This window comes from Chelonoidis abingdonii, chromosome 7, assembly GCF_003597395.2.
Source record: "Chelonoidis abingdonii isolate Lonesome George chromosome 7, CheloAbing_2.0, whole genome shotgun sequence".
In the NCBI taxonomy this organism is placed as follows: Eukaryota; Metazoa; Chordata; order Testudines; family Testudinidae; genus Chelonoidis; species Chelonoidis abingdonii.
Genome location: NC_133775.1, coordinates 2018814 through 2043396, shown reverse-complemented (window position 1 = coordinate 2043396; position 24583 = coordinate 2018814). Strand labels below are relative to the sequence as shown.

The 24583-nt window shown below is 47.3% G+C and overlaps 1 protein-coding gene across 6 annotated transcripts in view; it reads right to left on the bottom strand.

The window, feature by feature from the left end:
• ST3GAL3 (ST3 beta-galactoside alpha-2,3-sialyltransferase 3) overlaps positions 1-24583 on the bottom strand; it is a 425585-nt gene that overhangs the window by 38355 nt on the left and 362647 nt on the right. The window lies entirely within an intron of this gene.

The window sequence follows — 24583 nt, the reverse complement described above, 5'->3', positions numbered from 1 at the left end:
AATGTTTAAAAGGGAACTGGATAAATTCATGGTGGCTAAGTCCATAAATGGCTATTAGCCAGGAAGGGTAAAGAATGGTGTCCCTAGCCCCTGTTCATCAGAGGATGGAGATGGATGGCAGGAGAGAGATCACTTGATCATTGCCTGTTAGGTTCACTCCCTCTGGGGCCCCTAGCATTGGCCAGTGTCAGTAGACAGATACAGGTCTGATGGACCTTTGGTCTGACCGGGACCGCCATTCTTATGTTCTTATGACTGGCATGCGGAACCTTAAATTAGAGTGAATACATGAAGATGCGGCACACCACTTCCGAAAGGTTGCCAACCCCTGGTCTATATAGTTCCCTTGCAACGTCATATTAAACTAAATAACAACTAAATCCATGTTCTCAGTCCCCCACGTCTGTGGCGCTCAGCTAGCCAAGAAAATATGCAGCCATTATGTGTTTACACCACTGCTGCTGAGCTACAGTATCACAATCTCAAAGCGTGAAACCCCACGGCCACCAGGAGACTCACTGAAAATGAATGTTAACTCTTCCGTCTGCCCCCAGACAAGCCCCAGGTCTCTGATTTTCTTCCCTCCATTAATAAATGAAGTGAGCTCTCAATTCCACAGTGAAGGCCCTAGGATCCTGTGTGTGCCCCCCAGCCCATCTCTTCTCCAAAGTACAGAGGTGCCCCAATATAGCAGCATTCCCAAGATCTATGACCCAGTGGAAGCACCTCTCAGCTCTGGTCTGTTAAGGCACTGCAGCTCTGGGGGTTCACTGGGACCAGGGAAGCATGTTCTTAGAAGATGCTTGTTCCTTCCACACTGTCCTACGCTACAGGAAGAGAAGAACAGGGTGTTCCTATAAGGGATTGGCGTTTCCATCCCCCGTGAATCCCTGCTGTCTGTGAAATTTGGCGGCTGTGCTCCTGTCCCTTGTCCCTGAAGAGAGGACTCCACCCTGTCTACTGCACAGTTTCCTTCGGTCTCCATCCCCAGCCTGCAAGTTTACATGGGGAGGAACCAGATGCCCCACCAGCCTGGGTCCACAGAGCCTGTGCTGTTTAAAAGCAACAGGATCCAAGTGAAACTTTCACTGAACTTTAACTGCTGCCTGTGAAACCTCTAACTGCTCTTAATGCCTTGCCAGGGTCATTCCCGTGTCACTGCCTTTTGGGCTGGAAGGAAATGACTGTTGTAAATCTGTTTTTTGAAATATTTGACACTCTTCTTACATTAAATGAGTTCCAGTCATTTATGGGGTTTTACCTAGTTCAGTTAAAGAAGCACTAAATTTTCCAAATATTTCCACTATCTTTGTCTTTAAATAAAAGGACAAGTGTTAAAAAACATTTCTGAAAAGCAGCATAAATACAACGGAATATTAACATTGATGTCAACTGATACAGTAACTTAATGTCACCTTATTTCTTTGGGAAAAAGGAGAGGTTACTCTAAGGTGTGGGTCCCCCGGGGGTGCTCCACGCGAGTTATGTGAGGGGTGGGTCCGCCGGGGGTGCTCCACGCGAGTTATGTGAGGGGTGGGTCCCCCTCTGGGGGCTCCACGGGAGTTCTCTGAGGGGTGGGTCCCCCTCTGGGGGCTCCACGGGAGTTCTCTGAGGGGTGGGTCCCTCCACCTCCACTTTAGGTGCAGATGTGCCCCAGTGCCCTTGGTCGAAGAGTTCCGATAGCAGTACCTGTTCGGCCCACACGTGCACCCTACACATCCTTGTGCCCTGTACTGAGGCTATCTAGAGCTGTGTGGGCAAAGCTCCCGCAGTTCCTTCTCTATAGCAAAGCCCATAGAGGCAGCTCTAAGCAGAAGGGCCAAGTGGAGCACCCACAGAGGAATGCAGTTACTGTAGAAGGTGAGTCATCGCTCCTTCTTCTCTGAGCAGCACCCCTGTAGGTGTTCCACGTTAGGTGACTCCCTAGCAGTAACCCTTTAAGGAGGTGGGAGTTTCAGAGTAGAGTCCGTCACTGAAGAAATAACTGTGTTGCTCGCTGCCACATCTGATCCTGCAGCATGAACTGGGCAGAGAGGTCGGAAAATGGGTGCACTGAGAAACACACTGCAGCCCTGCAGATTTCAGCAACTGGAACGTCTTTGAGTAGGGCTACAGACGTAGAGTGTGGTTTAGAAGAGTGCAGGCACTCGTAGGGAAGGTGTAATCTCAGCAAAACCATAACAAGCAAGAACATATCCAGAGATTCACTCAGAAAACCTCTGCGTGGAGACAGCTGCTCCCTTAGACCTGTTTGCAATAGAAACAAAGGGTCAAGGTCTTGCTGAGTGGCCTAGTCTTGTCCAAATGAAAGGTTAATGCCCTCGTAACATCTAGCATATGAAAGGCACACTCCTGCATGGACTGATGCTGCTTAGGAACGCCCCCCAGAAGGTGAATAGTTTGGTTGATGTGAAATTCGGGGGATATGTTACATAAAAATGTTGGAGGGGTTGTAAAGATATCTTCTTGTTGAAGAACAAAGTAAAAGGACAGTCTGCCATTAGAGCCCTTGTCTCCACAAACCGTCAAGCAGAAGTGATAGCCACCACAAACATCATCTTCATAGACAGATGTAGCAGCGAGCACGTAGCTGAGCAAGGCTGAGATCCCAAAGTCGTATAGGGGCTCTAATGTATGGAAAAAGACTGATAAGTCCTTTTAGGAATCTCACTGTGCTGGGACACGTGAATACTGAAAAACCTTCGACTGGCACATAAAAAGCTGTTATTGCAGCTAAATGAACCTTCATGGAACTCATAGAAAGGCCTGCCTTTTTCAATTCCAACAGGTAATCCAAAATTGAGGAAAGGGATAAATGGACAGGAGAAAGATGGCACCCATTACACCCAAGTTATCTTCTCCATTTCTGATGGCACGTATGCCTTGTAGTTTCCTTTCTGCTTTTGTACTTCCAATGAACGGGCAATCTCTAGTCCCAAGAACCACTGAGGAACCAAGCTTGCAGTTACAGAACTTCCAGACTGGGGTGAAGCATCTGACCCACACCCTGAGATACTAGCTGAGGTACGATCAGGAGCTGCCATGGAAGGTGAGAGGTGAGTTTGATGAGGGTAAGGAGACCAAACTTGTCTTGCCCAAGTTTGTGCAATCAAAATGACTTTGGCGTGGTCCTGTCTGATCTTCAAAAACAATGGAGTTGGAGGATATGCATAAAAAAATCTTTTGTTCATGTAATGAGAAAAACATCTTCTAGAGATTGGGGATTTTGTCACCTTCTGGAACAGAATTTCCTGCATTTTATGTTGGCTGCTGTGGCAAAAGAGGTTGATGTCTGGAAATTCCAGGCTAGGAATATTTTGTTGAGAACTGAAGAATCAAACTTCCACTTGTAATTTAGGGAAAAATGTCTGCTGAGGTCACCGACCATGGTGTTTTGTGTAGCTGGGAGGTTAGAAGCCGAGATGATTAGCTATATACCAGTGCCAAAGCTTTGTCGCTTGCTACAGTGTGAAGGGGACTGCACTCTATCCTGACAAATGATGTAATACATGGATGCTGTGTTGTTTGGCATGATCTTGATGGGCTTGTTTTTGAGCAGGGGAAGAAAGTGCAGGCAAGCATTTCTGATGGCTCTTAATTCCAACAGATTGATATGCAAGCGCTGTTCCTGTTGTGACCATTTGCCTTGGTCTGCGTGAGGACCCAAGCATGTTTCCCATCCGAAGGGGGAAGTGTCTGATGTTAACATGACCGAAGGGGGATTCTGGTTGAACAGAAAACCTTGGAAGGGTTCATCCACCATGTGAGTGACTGTGGGATCCGGCTGGGTACTGATACCTGCTTGTTCAGACTGCTGGGTCCAAAAATGTCCTAAACCACCTCTGGAGACATTGAAGATACAACCTGGCGTTATGTGTCACAAAAACACAAGTTGCCATGTGCCCCAGCAGTTGCAGATATGTCCTTGTTGAAACATGAGGGCTGAGCTGCACTCCTTTTTAGTGTAAGGAACCTGTCGAGAGGGAGATAAGCTCTGTCCATGATCAAATCCAAAAATGCCCCCATAATTTGTTATATAGGGGTCAAGATAGATTTCTCGAGATTTATCTGCAGGCCTAGACTTTGGAATAATTAAGTTGTTGTTTGAACTGCCGACCATCCCTCCTGACATGATCGATCCTGGAGGAGCCAGTTGTCAAGGGAAAGACTGCCATGATTTTGTAGAACACCCTTGGGGAGGATGACAGGCAGAAGGATGAATCTGGCACTGGTAATGATTGTGATTGAATGTGAAACAAAGAACTTTTTACTGAGAAGGATGAATAGCAACATGGAAGCAAGCGTCTTTGAGGTCAAGGGTTGCAAACCTGTCCCCTAGTTCCAGGGAGGGAATTATGGCTGCTAGGGACACCAGCTTCAATTTCAGAGGTCGGACGTGCTTGTTCAGCTGTCTGAGATCTCATATCAGCCTCCAACTCCTGTTTTTCTTGGGTATCAGAAAATATCCCGAATAGAACCCTTTTCCCATGTTGAAGTGGGACTGGGTCTATGGCTTCTAGACTAAGGAGCAGTAAGACTTCCTGTGTCAGCAACTGATTATGAGACAGATCCCTGAAAAGGTTGGAAGGCTGGGATGGAGGTAAATGGATAGAATGAACAGAAGTAATGGCCTCCAACACCCGTTTGTCTGATGTTATAGTCTGGACAATGTTGATGGCTGGGCTGAAGCAGTTGAAGTAGCTGCAAGGCTTTTTTTTTTTTTTTTTTAAACTTTGACCTCTTAAGCCAGTTGTTCTGGTGGCCCACAGAAGGCAGAAAATTGAGCAGAGCAGGATCTTTGTGCCAACTGAGACCTGCTGGACTTTCTTTTACTTGCAGATGTGTATATCCCTAAAGACCCAAGTGTCACTTTAGAGCAGGGGTAGGCAACCTATGGTACGGGTGCCGACAGCAGCACGCGAGCTGATTTTCAGTGGCACTCACGCTGCCCAGGTCCTGGCCACCGGTCCGGGGGGGCTCTGCATTTTAATTTAATTTTAAATGAAGCATCTTAAACATTTTAAAAACCTTTTTTACTTTCCATACAACAATAGTTTAGTTATATATTATAGAGATAGAAAGAGATGTTCTGAAAATGTTAAAATGTATGACTGGTACACGAAAGCTTAAATTAGAGTGAACAAATGAAGACTCGGCACAGCACTTCTGAAACATTGCTGACTCCTGCTCTAGAGTCCTTTGAGGTATGAAGTGAGTTGTCTGTGGAATCTGGAAAAAGCTTCTGGCCATCGAAAAGTAAACCTTTCATCGTTGACTGTAGCTTTTGCAGAAACCCAGACAACTGAAGCCAGGAAGCTTGCCTCATCACTACTGCAGTGGAAACGGACCTGGATGCAGCGTCTGCAGCATCAAGTGAAGACTGCTGTGAAATTTTTGCCGAGAGCTGATCCTCCTTTATTATGGCGCTGAGCTGTTCTAGATGTTCCCGTGGTGAATGGTCACTAAAAGCATTAAACATCCCATAGTTCAGGTGGTCAGACGGTGCCTGCTGGTCAGCTCTCCTGAACTGACGTGTTGTTGACGAGTAGCTCTTATGACCCAAAAGGTCCAGAATTTGAAAATGCACCATTTGAAATAGGAAGTTAGTCACTTATTAAGTACCGAGAAAGTGCTCAGCCTTCTACAGAACATACAGAAAGACGTGGTCCCTGCCAGAGAAGCTCAAATTCCAAGGCTGCAGCTGACTCCATGTGGACAGAACCTGAATCATAGACAAACAAAAGTGCCTCTTTGCTTTTCCTGCCTCAGCCTCTCATCTCATCTTTTTCTGTAAATAGGGGATTCTCCTGAACCTGTCAGAGATTTGATGGTGGAGAGAAGGGACAAGGTAGTGACTGGCCAACACAGGAAATGTGATGTCCCAGTAGATTTTAGTTTTGCTATTTAATGGAAGATCGAGAGCCCCTCACTCTCCTTCCTGAATGATTTGTGACTCAATCCTAGGACCCTGACCACTGTTGAGCTGGCGTGTAATGAGCTCTCCCAACTAGGGTTTTGTAATCTTTAAAAACTGGACACTCAAGCAAGAGTGCCAGAACCCCTCCACCCCCCCCCCCCACTCTTCCCTGCAAGGGCCTGCCTTTGCCCCGCCTCTTCTCCCGAGGTTCTGCCCTTTCCACCCAAGGCCCTGCCCCCATTTGCTTCTCTTTTCCCTCCCCTGTCCCCAGCTGCTTTTCCGCTCTCCCCAGGTCAGGAGGGACTCAACTGCAGAGCTGGGGTTGGGAGCTGGGGTTGGGAGCTGGCCCAACTCAGGTAGGAGGCGGCCCCGGCTGAGTAGGGGCTGGCACGGATAATGACCTGTTGCCTCCATGCCTACTGTAACTGGACTTTGGGTGTCCAGTCAGTAGAGCTGACTGGACACTGTCAGGTCTCATTTCAACCAGACTTTCTGGTTGAAAACTGGGCACCTTGAAACCCTACTCCCAACTCTGTTGTCTAGGAGGGTTCCTGGGCAGATGATTGGCACTGTAGAGGACAGCATGGGGGTCAGGAAGAGGGGATCTCTTTTGACACTCAATAGCTTGGCCGGCAGTGCTGATGGATTTAACTGTCCAGCAGAGACTGCAGAGCACATTCACTCTCTTGAAGATCTAAGCGTGTGTTTAACTCAAATCATTGCTGTAACTGGAAATGCAGCTGAGTGGCCCCTTTCCCTGGTTCTTGATCTGCCTCCTAGGATGGCATATGGTCCAGGAAAAGGAAGCACAGCTGAGACTGGAATAATGGGGATGGCCATCAGCTCCCTCCATTCCTTACGCTGCTTCCACACCCTCTCCCCACACACACACAGTGGCAGGAACCCAAGGATTGCAATACACAGCCCTCATGGAGTGACGAGGCCACAGCTCCTGCCAAGAAAGCAGAGCTCAATGATGGTGTGATGGGACCCTTATCCTGCAAGGGTCATGACTGGTGCCCTGAGGAGCTGCTTGCCCCCCATCCCCAGAGGTTACCATGGGCACCTCAGGGGACTGTATCCCCATCTACTTACCAAACAGGGGTTTTACCAGCGGCACCCAGGGAAGGGTTGCCTGCCCGTCATGGACACGGCTCCATCCCAGCAAAGAGGAGCTTTGGAAAATGAAGCACTAACTTTGCAGCGCCAAAGGTTAATCCCGTACGTGCAGTAGGGCTGTCAGCACTCTGCCGAGGCGGGAATCCATGGCTGGGTGCCTGACACATGCTGATAACATTCCTGCTCACAGCTCCTCCTGGCCAAGTCAGGCCTGGCCAGTGCACGATGGCCTTGGGAGACATTTTTATCTCCCTAACAAAGGTTCTGAAAATCTCAGCTGTTTCCGTAACAGGACAAAACAAAGGATTAGAAGAAACTCTGGGCTGCAGAGTCCAATTTTCACAGGACGTTAAGTCATCTACAGCTCATTGTGCCATAGACAATCGGTACCAGCATGGAGAGAAACGCAAATGCCACACGGCAGCATGAGCACTTCTGGCTCTGTTCATTTACAAGTGTGACATTTGAAATGCCCTTCTGGGCACCACGCAGGGATCCCGGATTCCAATCAGTCAGTGCAGCCAACAGGGACACCAATTAAATTGCTCTGGACCCATCTTGATGGACAAAGTGTCTTGGGTGCTGATGTGGCCCTCTTTCTGCATACTGCACACATGGGACCCCAGGAACAGCCACTGGGGCACTCGTGCTGTCGCTGCACCAGTGATGGCTAGCTCTCCCCAGGGAGCACTGGAACGCTCACACGCCTTGTTCGCCAGGTTTCTGGCCTGACAGGGACGCTGCTACACCTCCTTCCATGGTGTCAGCAGCCTGGCTCCCAATGGCATGTCCTCCAAGAAAGCAGAATATTCTTGTGTGGGTACATTACACCATTTAAAAAACACCTAATCCTTCTAGGGCAGAATAACCGGCAAGGTCAGAACTCTTCTGCACCCATCTGCCCTTGGGCAACACAACCTCACCCTGGGCATTTGAGATGATGGGTGAAACCTGTAGGAGTTAATGCTGCCAGGGTCAATTTTCATTCCCCTGGATGTTTCCCTACAGTGCTCGGGGGATGAAGGTCCATAAAGTGCCTGTCCTCCTCCTCCCAGCCAGTCATGCCCTGCTGAAGTCTGCAGAACCTGGGCTGCAAGGAGCTCACAGGGGGCTTCTGGGGCCTAAGAAGGAGTGTCAAAGACTTCAGTCTCCCCTCCCGCAGCCTAACTGTTCACTGTACATCTTAGCATTTTGCCTACTCTAGCTGTGTGTGTCCCAAGTGAGGCAGCTCCTATCCCTTCCCTATTAGTAGCCTAATACATAATGACACAGGCTCAGCTCTGGCCAATTTGGGATTTTCCACTTCCAGTGCCACCTGGCAGGGTGAAAGAGATGGCCTGGCATGCTACATACAAGAGAAGCAGGTCAGCAAGCGTACAAGCCTGCTGTGGCCCCAGAGCCAGACCCTGCCCCTCTGTGTTCCCAGCGCTAGGAGAGAGGCAGTTTCCCCTGGACATCACGGGAATCCCAACCAACCTTGCCTCCAACTGGTCCCACAAAGCACAGACAACATAGCACCACAAATAGTTTGCTCATTTCTTAGGAGTCTGGACTAATCATGCTCCCCATCCCTTGCTGACCCCCAGGCAGACTGTCACAGCCTCAGGAACATCTGTTCACTCCCAAAGAGGGGCCGTTGTTCACGTCGGTCCAGCCTTGGACTCTCCCTCCCAGTAAGCTTGTGTCCCAATCTAACCCCACACTGCTTTAAAGGAACCTTCTGACACCCATGCTGCACGTGCAACCTGAACACGCCTCTTCCTCAGACCCATCTGGCCCCAATTACATTAGCAAAGCAGAGCAAGTCCCTGAATTCACCCTTTATTAAATCCTGGAAAAAACGCTTTGAGATCAGCCTTGAACCATTTACTTACCCTCCTGAACCTCACTGCGAAAGCCCAAACAGTAATTGGCAGCATATTGTTACCATATGCGGTGCGCTAGAAGTCTGGACGTTTCTTTAAACAGTGGACTATTACTGCTCTTGATGAGGATCATGTCGGCCTTGGTTATTGAGGAGTCCATGAGCCCTGATCCTCCTGAGCGAGGCCTGCCTGACACACATGAGCAGTGCGGGGCGCCAGTCGGCCCCCATGAAGACTCCCCAGTGGAATGTCTGTCCCTGCAGCGTGACACAGCTTTATTACCGCTCCTCAGGGCTTTCCTTTGCCTTCCTCCGCGTCCGCTCCTGACAACACAGAGCCCTCGCACGCTTACAGCAGTTCCAGGGGCAGGGGTTTCTAAAGCACAGTTCTAGACTGAACAGGCTGCAGTAATGCAGCTGCAGGGTTTTATTTCCCTACAGCCTCACTGGTGAAACTATCTGGATTATGCTCATTGATATCCCTGCATTATAGGGGCCAAATTCCCTCCAGGAACACTCCCGGTCTGGGAGAATGAGTCACAATACCTATACCTGCAGGGTCCCATTTCCTTCTCCCATTTAAACGCTCTGGCGACATGGTCTATATTAGCTACAGGGTCCTACTCTCCCTCTCCTTCCCTCTATAACTGCTCAGCTTCTGGCTGCTGCAAAAGTCAGCCATGTTCCTTTGGAGCGCAGGCAGACTGGGCACCAGGGGCAGCCCTGGAAGCTAACTGATGGAAGACTTCGCTTTATGTTAAACATCGTATTTGCACCCACAGGACCTTCCCTCCCTTCCCTTCAGGCAAGCTCTGATGGAATCATTGCATCATGCTGTTCCAGCTCCTACCTGCCCCGGCTTCCCTGCTGATGGAGCAAACTATCAACTACACAGTCTGACAGAGGTCACCCACAAAGCCCGTGTCTCAGAAAGCCTCATAAACTAGTTTTCTTCTAAATGCCCAATGAAGTGAAACATCAGGTTCCAATTAAGCCCTCTTGGTTTCCCAATCTGATATGTGTTAAACAACCTATCAAAACCTCATAAACTTCAGTTCAGAGCATTCTCATTTCCGGACACTCGCTGCTCCTCTCAGAGCAAATGAAATAGCTTGTGTATTAAGACACAATGCTTAAAAATAAAACCAAGTCCAGAAAAATAAAGGTCTGGGGGTTTCTGTCCCTCCTCAGGGCCTGGCAGACACATCCTCCCAGGGTAGCCACTAGAGCAAACACCAAGAGTCAGCTAAGTGGTTCCAACCTGGAGGGAATGGCTGGAGTAGGGAACTCTACTTGCTAGAGCAGAAATTTGGTGCATCCAGAACTGCCTGGCAGCACGTGTGTGCACGTGCTGCAGAACACCACCAGAGGCATACGACCCTCCGCACACGAACAGTCCTCCTAGGCTGACTCTGTCTGCAGCTTGTTAATGGGGCATGCTGGCTGTGTCCAAAGTGTTTCCTATCTCCAGGCATCCACCTATCAGCACTTGGACAAAAATAAAGCACCGAACTCCCAATGTTTCCAAAGAGTTCACTCTTCATTCACAGCACGACAAACATAGTGTTTAATCTGTCAGATCAAATGCACTAGCACGCTCTGGGCTGGCTCAGTTAGGAACAAGCAGGTCGGCTGGCTTAGCACCAGTCAGTGGCACTAGCTCAGCAAGTGCCAGGTGCAGGACTCAGCATTGTAAGACGAACCCAGAGACAGGGCGTTTGTGAGAGGCCAGGGAGATTCAGTTCAGAAGCTCTCTGAGGCATGCCATTCTGAAGCAAGTCTGAGATTGTTAAGTGGTTTTATACTCTCTCTCTCTCTCTTTGCACTTTGTTATTAATGAATAACGGTTGAAGTGCACCAGCACAAAGAGAGGAAATCTAAAATTACCACCAGAAAGCACAGAGCTAGGGAACCCAGCGTGTCTGCTGTGATCTCCCTCCCAGTAGATCTGTGAGCACTGGACTGCTCTACCGCTCACTAAAAAGCAGCAAGCCCAGGGAGCTGGTCTGTTACAGGCATGATGTTCTACCGTACACCGAGCTCTGGTGGGCAGAGTGCAGTGGGGAATGAAGTTCCCAATCTGTAGGTAGCATTGTCCTTACGTCTCAAACCGCACATACGTGCAACTCTGCAGAAGACTCTGCCTTAGAGTCCTCACTTGGAATATGGTATTCACTCTTGGTCTGCTCAGCTTGGAAAGGACAGAGGAGATTCAGAGAACCGCAAGGAGAGTGATGAGAAGCATACAGGGAGAGACTGAAAAGATTTGCACTCGTTCTCTTAGATACGAGACACATAAGAGGGGACATGATAAAGCCAAAGTAGACAAACATCTTGTTGTTTAAATGAGGTAGATCAGTCACCTTCTCTCATAACACAAGCACAGGGAAGCATTCCATGAAGCTGAAAGGTAGCAAGTTCAAAGGGGGAGAAAAGGACCCCCCAGTCTTGCTTAAATGGAGAGTTAAAGCACAGCAAGTCAGCACACCAGCTTGCAGCGCACTGTCTCCCCATGTGGACCTGGCTACAGTGCACTGGAAGTTCCTTAGCGAACTTCGGTGGTGGTACGTGAAAGTGCTCCACTGAACTTTTGGCTCACTGTAGCAGGGTCCACGCGCTGAGTTAGAGCATGGTCAGCTAGTGTGTTGTCAGTTTACAGTCTGGCTTACTGTGCACTAACTCTCTGTGCAGACAGCCCCACGTAATGCACATTTGGCTTGTGGAACTCATTGCGACTGGATATCATTAGAGACAAGCTCAGCAGGATAAAAATAAAGATTAGATATTTATCTGGGTAACAAGAACAGACAGAGAGATAATAGTAAACATGAAAATACTATCAGAGGGGTAGCCGTGTTAGTCTGGATCTGTAAAAGCAGCAAAGAGTCCTGTGGCACCTTATAGACTAACAGATGTTTTGGAGCATGAGCTTTCGTGGGTGAATACCCACTTTGTCAGATGCATGTAGTGGAAATTGGGTAACCTACGACATGTCAGGGTAATCGCTGGCGGGCTGTGAGACAGTTTGTTAACATTGACCGTTGGCAGACACGGCCATCCGCAGCTCCCGGTTCGCTGTTTCCAGCTGTGCCTGTGGACGGTCAACGTAAACGCTGTCTTGCGGTCCGCTCCAGTGCAGAGCTGAGAGGGCTCCCCTGCAATTGCAGGTCTGTGCTGCTGTGGACTAGGCCAGGGCCAGTTTCAGGCGCCTGACTGAGAGCAGGGAGCCGGTCTCTTCTGTGCTCTCAATGCCTCTCTCGTTGGACCCTGGCAAAGTGGGGCAGGAAGCTGCCTGATTTGAATGCCGGGGCCAGACTGGGTTTGGGGGGAGATGGAACCAGGAGCTGGGGAGAGACAGAAACTGGTGCTGGTGGCTGGCAGTTGGGGAGAGAGACTGGGACTGGGTGTCCCAGAACACTGGGATTAGGAGCTGTGGAGGGAAATGGGGCAGAAAGAAAACTGGGAGCCAGCAGGTGAGACTGGAGAGCATTGCGGGGGGCGGGAAGGGGGGGAGAAGGCAAAGGGGAAGGGAAGACGGATCTCATGAGAAGCCAGGATCCAGGGGAAGAACTGGGACTGGCTGGGCAAAGACACTGAGACTCGATGAGGAGCCTGAGGTGGGAACTGGGAACATGGGCAGTGTTGGGAGTGCTGAGTGCAGGCCAGGCTGGGGGAGAAAGAGGCTGGATGAGGAACTGAAAATCCAGAGGGACGGGGGAACGGAGACTGGCTAGACAAGGAGACTGGGATGGAACTTAGCTGTGTGCAGGGGGAACTGAGGTGGCTGGGGTAAGGAGACTGGGAGTCCAGAGGTGGGAGACTACGACCTGCTGGGCAAGGAGACAAACTGCCTAAGTGCGGAGAATGGGACCAGTATGAGGAGCTGGGGGCAGGAGGGGAGACAGGACTGGGAGGGGAACAGGTTGGAGAACATGGGGAAGAAAGGGTCAAGCTTGGGGGGATGGGAAAAGTCTGTGCCCACTAGAACATACTCCCCTGAGGAGCATGGAATGGAACCCAAGATTAATGAGTCTCACCATTCCTCTGCCCTCCGCAAATATCAGTGCAACACACTGGCAAAACCACCTCTAGTGCTGGTCCACATGGATGATAACCTACTACTGCTATCGGTTACTCTGTTAGCTGAAGTGGCAGATGTCTGCGCTAGATTTAAAGGTCTCAGCCCCACTGAAGACCCATGTGGGTGTGAACATGATGCCACATGAAGGAATTTGGTTTTTCAGTATGCCTTTTCACAAATCCTGGGAAATCACTCTCAAAAATAAGTTGCAAAGTCAAGCACTCAGAATTTAGGAAATGATTCCTCAGTCAGTGCACAGGATTTGCCCTGGAGACAAATCAGGGCTGTGCAGTGAAGGAGGCTGCTGTCTGTAGGACCCGGCCTCGCTTGCTGCAGGAAGAGAAAGGATGGTCTCATGGTTAAAGGAGCTGAATGCTGCCCTGGGAAACCAGATTCTATCCCTGACCCTGACACAGAGTTCCTGTGTGATGCCAGGCAAGTCACTTAACCCCAACTTTTCACAGGAGTCACAAGCTGTGAGTTCCTCATTTCTGGGTGTGTGACTTGAGATGTGGGGTCTGATCAGCAGAAGCACTGAGCACCCACAGCTGCAGCTGAGGGCAGTGGAATCTGTGCTTTACAGAGCAAACTATAAACTTACTGTAAGTACTCTGAAAATTCAGGTCTGTGGGTGTCTCATATTGGACACCCAAAATTAATGGTTATTTTTACACTTGCTTTCTCTGCCGCAGCTCCCCACTTGTAAACGAAGTGGACTTACCTGTAACCCAGGTGTTATGAGATGGACTCTGCCTATTCCCACTCACGGGATGCTCTGCCTGGCAGCCTGAATGGCAAAGTTCCAGCTAGCACAAGTAGTTGGAGCACTCACACACCTCCCTTGTCCCTCCCCCAGGAACACCTGATCTTCCAGGACAAGGGTATAAAAGGGACATGGTGCTCCAGCCACCTCTGTTCCTTCCCCCATGACCCAAGCCCTTTGGTCTGTAGGACTCTGAAGCAGTAGGGAAAGGAGGGCAGAGTGTCAATGTGCAGAGTCCATCTTGAAGCACCTTGGTTACAGGTAAGTCACCTTCACTTCTTTGAGTGTCTTCTGCATGTTCCCACCCATGGGGCAGATGAATAAGCAGTTCTCTGACCCAGGCCAGTGGGACCATGGAGTCCTCACTGAAGGAGGACAGCAGGACGTCTGTGGCAAATCTCACCTCAGCTCTAGATTCTTCACCTAAGGAACAGTGTTTAGGAAAGGTGTGAGCAGAACTCCACCTTGCTGCTCTGCACAGCGCTGTTAGAGGAATATGCCCAGAATCAGCCACAGAGGCTGTCTTCGATCTAGTGGAATGTGTTCTAATTCGCTAAGGAAGGGACAACATCATTCATTTATGAGCTTCGTTAATACATAATCTAATCCACCTCGAGAGTGTTTGCACAGCAATAGCTTTCCCCTTTTTCTTTCTTTCATAAGAAATAAACAATTTTGGCAACTGTGTAAATTGTTTTAGTTCTGTCTAAATAAAAAGCTAAAGCCTTCCTAACATCCAGAGTATGAATTTAGCCTCTCCAGCATGAGTGTGGGGGTTGGGAAAGAAAACCAGAAAAATCAGAGACTGGTTTATATGAAAACTGAGATCGCTTTTGGTGAAATCTTGTCTGTCTTTATGAAAACAGTGACTGGTGGCTGAGCCATTAATGCACGAGGTTCACTTATATGCCTTACAGAGGTGTTAGCTATCAAAACCACTGTCTTAATAGGCAAATGCAGCAAATTACAGCTTCCCAAAGGCTCAAAGGGAGGTCTCATGAATTGGAAAGCACTATGTTTAAATCAAAAAATGGCACAAGGTGGCTTATGGGAGGATATAAATTATTTAGGCCCTTTAGGAACCTTTTAACTACATCATTTATAAACATTGATTGGTATGCGGCTATGGCTGAGAGATGAACCTTTACTGCAAGAGAGTGAAAGATCTGCTTATTTTGAGGTACAATAAATATTGCAAAATATAAGTAATTGGTGCTGTATATGGATAAATATCATACATAGAAATCCACAATAACAATCTCTGCCATTTATGACTATAACTTCTTTGTGTGGATGGACTCTTTCCTGGAATGCAATATACATTTTGTACCTCTAATGAACAACTCCTCTCTAACAATCTCAGAGTCCTATTCCCTAGGCTGTGTGACAAAGTTCCTCCTCTACCTTGGTGGGTCCTGTGCTTATTGGCAGGTTTGCTCACCTCAGTGATCTTCCCCACAGTCTGGGTCAACTCCCCCTGTGTCTGATCAGGAGTTAGGAGGTTTAGGGGGAACCCGGACCCGTCCTCTACTCCGGGTTTCAGCCCAGGGCCCTGTGGATTGCAGCTGTCTATAGTGCCTCCTGTAACAGTTGCAGGACAGCTACAACTCCCTGGGCTACTTCCCCATGGCCTCCTCCAAACACCTTTATCCTCACCACAGGACCTTCCTCCTGGTGTCTGATAACGCTTGTATTCCTTAGTCCTCCAGCAGCACACCCTCTCACTCTCAGCTCCTTGCGCCCCTTGCTCCCAGCTCCTCACACCTCTGGCTCCCCCTCGCCTGACTGGAGTGAGCTCCTTTTTAAACCCAGGTGCCCTGATTAGCCTGCCTTGATTGGCTGCAGGTGATCTAATCAGCCTGTCTGCCTTAATTGGTTCTAGCAGGTTCCTGACTACTCTAGTGCAGCCCCTGCTCTGGTCACTCAGGGAACAGAAAACTACTCACCCAGTGACCAGTATATTTGCCTTCTACCAGACTTCTGTACCCTACTGGTTTGGGTCTGTCACAGCTGTTAGATGAAGAGATGGCAGATCTGGGTGATAAACAATCCCGTGTTGTTGCAATAATGGCAGAGGCTTTATTTATCCTCTTGACAAGTGAAGTAAGTCTGGGTACCACTGTTGTCTGGCCCATGCCAGCACTAATAAAATTATCCTGGCTTTGTCTGTTCTCACCTTATCACTTTCTGAATGAGGGGAAATGCATCCATTAAGCCCTGAGCCCAGAGTTCTAGAAAGACATCTGATATTGAGTCCCTGTCTCTGCCGGATCTTGAACAGAATTTCGGACACTTCCTGTTGCTGCTGGACACAAAAAGCTCTATTATCAGATTCTCCCAGAACCTGGAGAGGTGTGCTACTGTTTTGTCCATCAGAGGCCAGTCATGCCTCTGACAGGTTAACCAACTCAGATGTTCTGCAAGTGTATTTTGCTCCCCCGATACATGGATTGCTATTGGGTGAACATCGTGTTCTACATACGTGTTCCAAAGACTCTGTCTCCATGTGTAACTATGGAGAATGTGGCCCCCCCACTTGTTCAGATAATATAATGCTGTCATATTTTCTGTTATCATCTGAAGTACCCTGGGTTTGCCTGAGGCAGAAATGATTACAGAGCCAGTCTGAGTGCTCTCAGCTCTAATACAGGATACGTAGTTTTTTTCTTTTTGGTGACCACTGAGCTCCAACTAACAACTTGTTGTTTAAATGAGCGCCTATCCCAGTGGTGATGCATCAGAGGTAAGTAGTACTGCTGGCGGAGGGGGATTGGAAAGCATACTCTTCATCACATTCTCAGCATTTGTTCACCACATTAGTTATGTTAATACCTGTTGTGGAATTACTAATTTGTGATGCCTGCTGTGTAAGCCTGGATTGTCACCACCAGTGCTGAAGATCCCTCAGCTGGAGATGAGCATCTGGTGTCACTGCCATGGCTGATGCCAGTAAACCCAGGAACTCTAGAAAAAAGAGACTCCGTTGGGGTGGATATTGGAGACGGAGATATATAGAGATTTTTATTTTTACATCTCTCTTCTCTGGGAGAAAGGCTCTTGCCACAGTATGGTCATTATAAGGCCCTACAAAGAGGATTCTCTGAGCTGAGTTTAAGACTGACTTTTCCCAATTTATTTGTAATCCCAGAATGGCAAATGGAAAATATTTGCTTTACATGTAATATGATGGTGGTGGTCATGACAGGGGACTTCAACTATCCAGACAACACTTGGGAAAATAACACAGCAAGACACAGATTCCCCAACACATCATTGGACTGCATCATTGACAATCTTTTACTGCAGAAGGTGAAGCAGCTAGGGGCGAGGCTATTCTACATCTGATTCTGACAAACAGGGAGGAACTGGTCAAGAATGTGAAGGCAGAAGGCAGCTTGAGTAAAAGTGATGATGAAATGAGAGAGTTCAGGATTCTAAGGGATGGTAGGAGCAAAAACAGTGAATAAAGACAATAGACTTCAAGAAGGCAGACTTTAGCAAGCTCAAAGAATTGGTATGTAAGATCCTGTGGGAAGCAAGTCTACAGGAAAAAAGGAGTTCAGGAAAATTCACAGCTTTTTAAAGAGATATTATTAAAGGCACAAGAGCAAACTATCTCAATGTGTAGGAAGGAAGGAAGTGTGGTAAGACACCATCCTGGCTTAACCAGATCTTCAGCAAACCGAAACTCAAAAAAGAGTCATATAAAACGTGACAACTAGTTCAAATGACAAAGGACTACGATGAAAAAAAACACCAGAAGCATGTAGGGACCAAGTGAGAAAGGCCAAGGTACAAAACAAGATTAACCCAGCTAGGGTAACAAGAAAGCATTTTAGAAGTACATGAGGAGTAAGAAGATGACCAAGGACAGGGTAGGTCTGTTACTCACAAGGCGGGAAGAACAGCAACAAAAAACAGAGCAATAGCCAAAGTGTTAAATGCCTTGTTTGTTTCAGTTTTCACCAGAAAGGTTAGCAGTGATCAGATGACTAACCTAGTGAATATCAGCATAAATGGGCTATGACCTAAGGTAAAATAGGGAAAGAACAAGTTAAGAATTATGTAGACAAGTTAGATGTCTTCAGCTCAGCAGGGTCAATGAAAAACATCATAGAATACTTGAGGAACTGGTTGAAGAAATCTCTGAGTCATTAGTAGGGCCCATCCAAATTCATGGTCTATTTTGGTCAATTTCACGGTCGTAGTATTTATGGTTTCAGGTATTTAAATCTGAAATTTCACACTGTTGTCCCTGTAGGGGTCTTGACCCAATTCTGAAGGCAGCAGCATAGAAGGGTGGCTTGGGATGGTATTGCCACCCTTATTTCTGTGCTGCTGGCAGGGTGCTGCCTTCAGAGCTGGGTGCCAGGCCAGCAGCTGCCACTCTCTGGGCTCCCACCTCTGAAGGCAGCACAGAAATAAGGGTGGCAGTGGCAATACTGCGACCTCACTACAAGAACCTTGTGACACCCCCACTCAGTCCTCTTTTGGGTCAGGACCCCCAATTTGAGAAACACTGGTCTCTCCTGTGAAATCTGTATAGGATAGGGTAAAAAAAACACAAAACAAACAGATTTCACCATCCGTGACACGTTTTTCACTGCTGTGAATGTGGTAGGGCCCTAGCTATTAGTGATTATCTTTGAGAACTCATGGAGGATGCGAAAGATCCCAGAGGACTGGAAAAGGGCAAATATAGTACCTATCTTTAAACAGGGAAATAAAGACAACCCAGAGAATGCAGACCGGTCCGCTTTACTTTGGTACCCAGAAAGATAATGGCGCAAATAATCAATTTGTAAGCACATAGAAGATAATAAGGTGATAAGTAACAGTCCACATGGATTTGTCAAGAATATAATATCCTTCTCTGGCAGGGAAACAAGACTTGTGGATGGGGGGGAAGCAGGAGATGTGATATATCATGACTTTAGTAAGGCATTTGATACTGTCTCACATGATCTTCTCATAAACAAGCTAGGGAAATACAGCCTGGACAAACCTACTACAAGGTGAGTGGTGGGAAAACCGTACTCAGAGAGTAGTTCAATGATTCACAGTCAAGCTGGAAGGGCATAACGAGTGGGGTCCCATAGAGATCTGGCCTGGGTCTGGTTCTATTCAATATCTTGATAGAAGCTTTGGACAGTGAGACAGAGAGTACAGTTATATGCTTCAAAGACAATATCAAGCGCTAAGGGGTTGCAGGCATTTTGGAGGACAGGATTAGAATTCAAAATGATCTTGACAACCTGGAGAAATGGTCCAAATAGGATGAAATTCAATAAGGACAAACGCAAAGTGCTCCACTTAGGAAGGAACAATCAATTGCACACATACAAAATGGGAAATGACTGCCTAGGAAGGAGCACTGCGGAAAGGGATCTGGGGGTTATAATGGATCACAAACTAAGTGAGAGTCAACAGTGCAATACTTTTGCAAAAAAAGTAAACATTATGGGATATTAGGAGTACTGTAAGCAAGACATGAGAAGTAATTCTTCCACTCTATTCAGCACTGATAAGGCCTCAACTGGAATATTGTGTGCAATTCTGGGCACAACACTTTGGGAAAGATGTGGACAAACTGGAGAAAGTCCACAGAAGAGCAACAAAAAAATGATTAAAGGTCTAGAAATCATGACCTCTGACGGAAGATTGAATAAACTGTGTCTGTTTAGTCTGGAAAAGAGAAGACTGAAAGAGGACACGATAAAGTTTTCAAGTATGTAAAAGTTTGTTACAAGGAGGAGCAATAAAAATTGTTCTTAACCTCTGAGGATAGGACAAGAAGCAATGGGCTTAAATTGCAGCAAGGGTCGGTTTAGATTGGACATTACGAAAAACTTGCTAACTGTCAGGGTGGTTAAGCACTAGAACAAACTACCTAAGGAGGTTGTTGTCAGGGACCAGGGGTCTTGAATGCTGGTGCATGGAGCTCTCAAGAGTAAGGCAGTCCCAACCTGCCACCCAGTGACCTGCTGCCAGCTGTTAGAATAGCAGCTGAACTCTTGCAGAGGACTTCAGTCATGGGATCTGATTGGTCATTAGCCTCTATTGAACCCATGCACAGGAACAGAAAGTTATCCATGCAGCTGGGCTCTTTCTGATATACTTGCTCCTCCTGCCCGCTGCTGATCTCCTGAGACCTGACTCTCAATTTGCCCTCTGGCCTGACTCCTGCTCTGACCCCTTGATCAGACCGCCCATCTCAGAGTTGTGACAGCTGTAGAATCTCCATCATTGGAGGTTTTTATGAACAGGTTAAACAAATTCCTGTCAGGGATGGTCTAGATAATACTTACTCCTGCTTCAGCGCAGGGGACTGGATTAGATGACTTATCGAGGTCCCTTCCAGTCCTATATTTCTATGATGTCTTCCTTGGACGACACTTATATTAACAAGTTGTCCACATATGGATACTGTGATACAGCATGGCCAGAAGGCAGCATAAGAGTGTTAGCAGGGGGCCTTATTCCCTGCCAAGGGAGGAAGGTTTGCTTTAGATTAACTAGAACAGTGTGGCATTAGGCACTGACATCCAGTCATGGGATATAAACGCCTGCTTCAGTCCAGCCAGGGTGTGGGTAGTTGAAGGAAGAAAGGTTGGATTGGAGCAGAGTGCAGATTGGCAGATTGCAGAAGAGAAAGATTTGTCAGAGAGAAATAGAAGGTTTGGGAGGAGTGCTGGCGGTGGATTTGGGAATGCCAACAGAAACCCTAGGTAAGGGGCAGGCTTGTTCCCCCAACCAGAGAGAGACGAAAAGCCTTACAACTGACCGGGTATGAAGAGGAAAGTAAAACCAGGGGAAGAACCGCTACTACCGTGGTTCACCACAACCCAGGCCCTGGGTTTGGGACTTGAGAGTAGAAGGGCGGGCCCAGGCCTCTCTCCACTCCCCTCCTCCAAGGACACTAGTGGAGTAATTAAGAACCGGTTCAGAGGCAAGCAATAGCGCCCTGAACCTACCCCAGAGAAGAGAAAGCGCGAGACCCAGCAGAACAGTACTGGCAATTTGCCACAATACACAAACATCCTCTACCTTCTTAGGTATGGTGCTACTACAGATAGGCATTTTGTAAATACCCTGGACACCGTAGTCAACCCAAAGGGAAGGACCTTGCACCGAAAACAGTCCTTTCCTACCATAAAGCACAGGTATTTCTGTTGACAGGGTCTTATTGAAATATGAAAATAGGCGTCTTTTAAATCCAGAGCTGCAAACCAATCCAGAAGGGAAAGAGAAGGGATTACAGAAGTTAGAGAAAGCTTGTGGAAATGAAACTTTTTTATATGTCTTTAATTTCCTTAAATCCAAACTGGGATGAAGCCCCCCCCCCGACGTTTTTGAAATTAGAAACTAACACAAGTAAACAGTGCTAAAGGTAACACTTGTTCTAAGGTCCAGAAGGAGGTGGGAGGCTGAACCATTGCGAGAAGAGGTCCTTTAATACATAAAGAGCAAGAGAAAGATGAAGTGGGAAAGGAAAGCTCATAACCAATGACATCAAGAAAGCCGAAGCGTTTAATGCCTCTTTTGCCTGAGTCTCCACTAAACAGGGTAATGGTGACCAGATACTCAACACAAGTAATACTGACAACCAGGGGGAAGGAACACAAGCCAAAACAGAGAAAAAACATTTTAAAGAATATTTACGTAGTAGATGTATTTAAGTCAGCAGAGCCTGAAGAAAGACCGTATGCACAGAGTAGTTATCAATGGCTCACTGTCAAACGGAAAGCGCGTATCTAGTGAGAACATAAGAACAAAAAGGCCTTATTGGCTCAGACCAAAAGTCCATCCAGTCCAGTATCCTGTCTACCGACAGTGGCCAATAGGGTTCAGTCCTGGATCCAGTACTAGTCAATATTTTCATTAATGACTTGGATAGTGGAGTGGAGAGTATGTTTATAAAATTTACAGATGACACCAAGCTGGGAGAAGTTGCAAGAACTTTGGAGAACCGGATTAGAATTCAAAACAACCTTGACAAAATGGAGAACTGGTCTGAATTCAAGAAGATGAAATTCAATGAAGACAAGTTCATAGGACTTCATGTAAAAAGGAAAGTTCAGGTGCATGACTATGAAATGGGGAATCGCTGGCTAGGTGGTCGTACTTCTGAAAAGGTTCTGGGCGTGTGATGGGGTTTACAAGCCCCATATTGAGCACAGGCAAAAGGGGGAGGAGAGTCTTCCCTGCTCGCAGCAATCAGGCTGATCACACCCATGCACTGTTGCCAGAAAAGTCAGTCATGAAGATATGAAACCACAGCTGTGACCAGGAAAAGAAACAGGCCCAACTATAAAGTGGCATTTTCCAGTCTGGCACAAAACCACATTTGGCTCTGGTTGTACATATCTTTGTCTGCAACCCATAGTCAGGTCTGCAACCAATATTCTTACTCCTCTCTGGGATTATTCTCGGTTCAGACAGCCCTGGAGACAGCAATACCCTTGGCTGGCCAAGGCAACGTGAGAAAAATTCTTCTCTGGGAAAAACAGAGAGTGTTTTAGGTTGTGAAACTAGAGGAGAAATTCTAAATTCTTCTACACATCCTCTCCTTTCTGGAGAAACACATATCTGAGGCTGTTGCATATGTCTTCTGCCTGTTTGCTTACTATACCTGATTCAATCTCTGGCTGAACCAGGGATGGATCTGATCTACAAACCTTGACTACTACCTGCTGTGGTGCTGCAGCATTCCCTCATCTCACCAGTTACTTAAGCCTCACTTTCAGAACAAGCTCATCCGGATCCAAGAATATCTGACCTGAGGCAGAATCTTTCCTCACCTTCCCATGAGGATATATATCGTGCATTGGCTCCTTAAATATATTTTGTTCAGAAAAATCTTTCTCCCATGGATTGACTCTTTTCAAAGAGGCTGACACTGTGGAGAGCTGTCTTGCCCGTCAAAACTTTATCCAAAAGCTTGTCTGTAAACAAAGAGGCCCACACCTCAGTGGGTTTCCTTTGCTGATCCTTGTCACTGGATTTTTTTTAGCAGTAGATGTAGAGGAGAAGATTTATCTTTCTTTCTAGTAGACATGTCTGCTGCCAGTGCCAGCCTGTGGGCTTTCCTGGAACCCTGTTCTTTCCAAGTTCTGGAGGATTTTGCCAACTGTACCTCTTGTAAGAGAATTGCTTGAAGCCTCTTTTGTCTTTCCTTCTTTGACTTCATTGTGAACACTGAGCAAACTGAACACTTGCAGGGTGAGTGTCCTTCACTTAAACATGGGAGGCATCTAGCATGTGTATCTGATGCCAGGAACACTACCGGACAAAATACATATCTTCTGAAACCAGGCTTCTTCTTCAGCTCCAGACCAAGGAACTAACTTACTGCAACTGTATTATTACCTCACTGACAACAATTTAACTACTTGGTAACTAAGATTTAAACCAGCTAACTAATCACAGATCCCAGGGGACTCTGGCGCCCCACAGAAAACCATTCTGCTGCTTGCGGTTGGAAGGAACTGAGGCTGTGGGAGCATCCTGTCCTGTTTGTACCGTCACCTTGGAATTTCCCAAGTTGAGGGAGGAGAGGGATGAGGGAGGCATGTGAGCGCTCCAAAGACTGCTGCTAGCTGGGGTTCCACCCTTCAGGCTGTGTCAAAGCATCCCAAGAGTAGGAACAGGCAGCGCACACTCAAAGGAGAAAATGGAGATAAAACCCATTCATCTCACTGAAGTGTTGTGAAAATAAATCAATTAATGTACTTGAAGGGCTCAGGTGCTACAATGGTGAGCCCCCGAGACAAGCCAGTGGGGATCTGTCTGCAAGGTCTGAAGTGTGCAATAAAGAAGGCATAGGCCACACACTGAACAATATGGAGAAAACAAACTGTTGCCCAGTGGCTCATTCTGCGAGTGCTGTCCACCCTGGGCACTGACTGAGGCAGGATTTGTGTGGAAGCGACAGTACGTGATTGTGTAAGTAACGATTGTCCTAATGTAGATGCACAAAGGCGCTGAATTAAGATCCCACAGGCAGCCTTAGTTCTGGCATTTCCTCAGTTTTGAGAGCTTGACCCTGCACCCTTACTAGTGTTACTGGAATGTAGTTTGTGTGTGTGTGATATGTATGTTGTGCGCCTTCCTCGAGCACAGCTCACACTGATCACTGTGGGGACAGGATATTGGGCTGGGGGCTCTCTCTCTGATCTGGCCTGGCAACTGCTATTTTCCTGAAGAAAAGGTCAGGTTAGAGGAGCTGATGAAAAGATTCACACTTGCTCTCGTTAATGAGGACATTAATCTCTCACATCTCAACACTGAAGACTGGGACCCAATTTGGGATGCAGTTTGGGGCTGCATGCAAAGCTATCACACCACACAGCGTGGAGTCAACAGTCTGTCTCAATATGACTCTGAGGTAACTACACTTAAACATTGTGTTCAAATTCTGGCCTTCTCATTGCCAGAAAGATACTGACCCACTGAAGGGAGTCAGAAGGAGGAATAACTGATCACGGGGTTGGAAGAATTAATCTAGGAGGAAAAAATTAACGGAACATTAAGATCGCATGGTAAAACACATACAAGTCAGCAATGACAAACGGCCCCCTTGTGTACATGCAGCATTACAATACAGTCTGATTAAATGATCACAGATTGTCTCCCAAATCATACAATACGATATACATGTTTCTTTAAGTCCTTACACACGTTTTCACTCTGCTAGTTTACACAATGTGCCCTGCTCGAATGCTCCAATCAATCTCTACTGACACACTTTTTATAGAGTAAGTTCTGTTGTCAGCACCCTCATACTTCATATTTCCTTTTCAACCAGCAGCAGATGTGTAAACAGACTAAGTTCTGGTG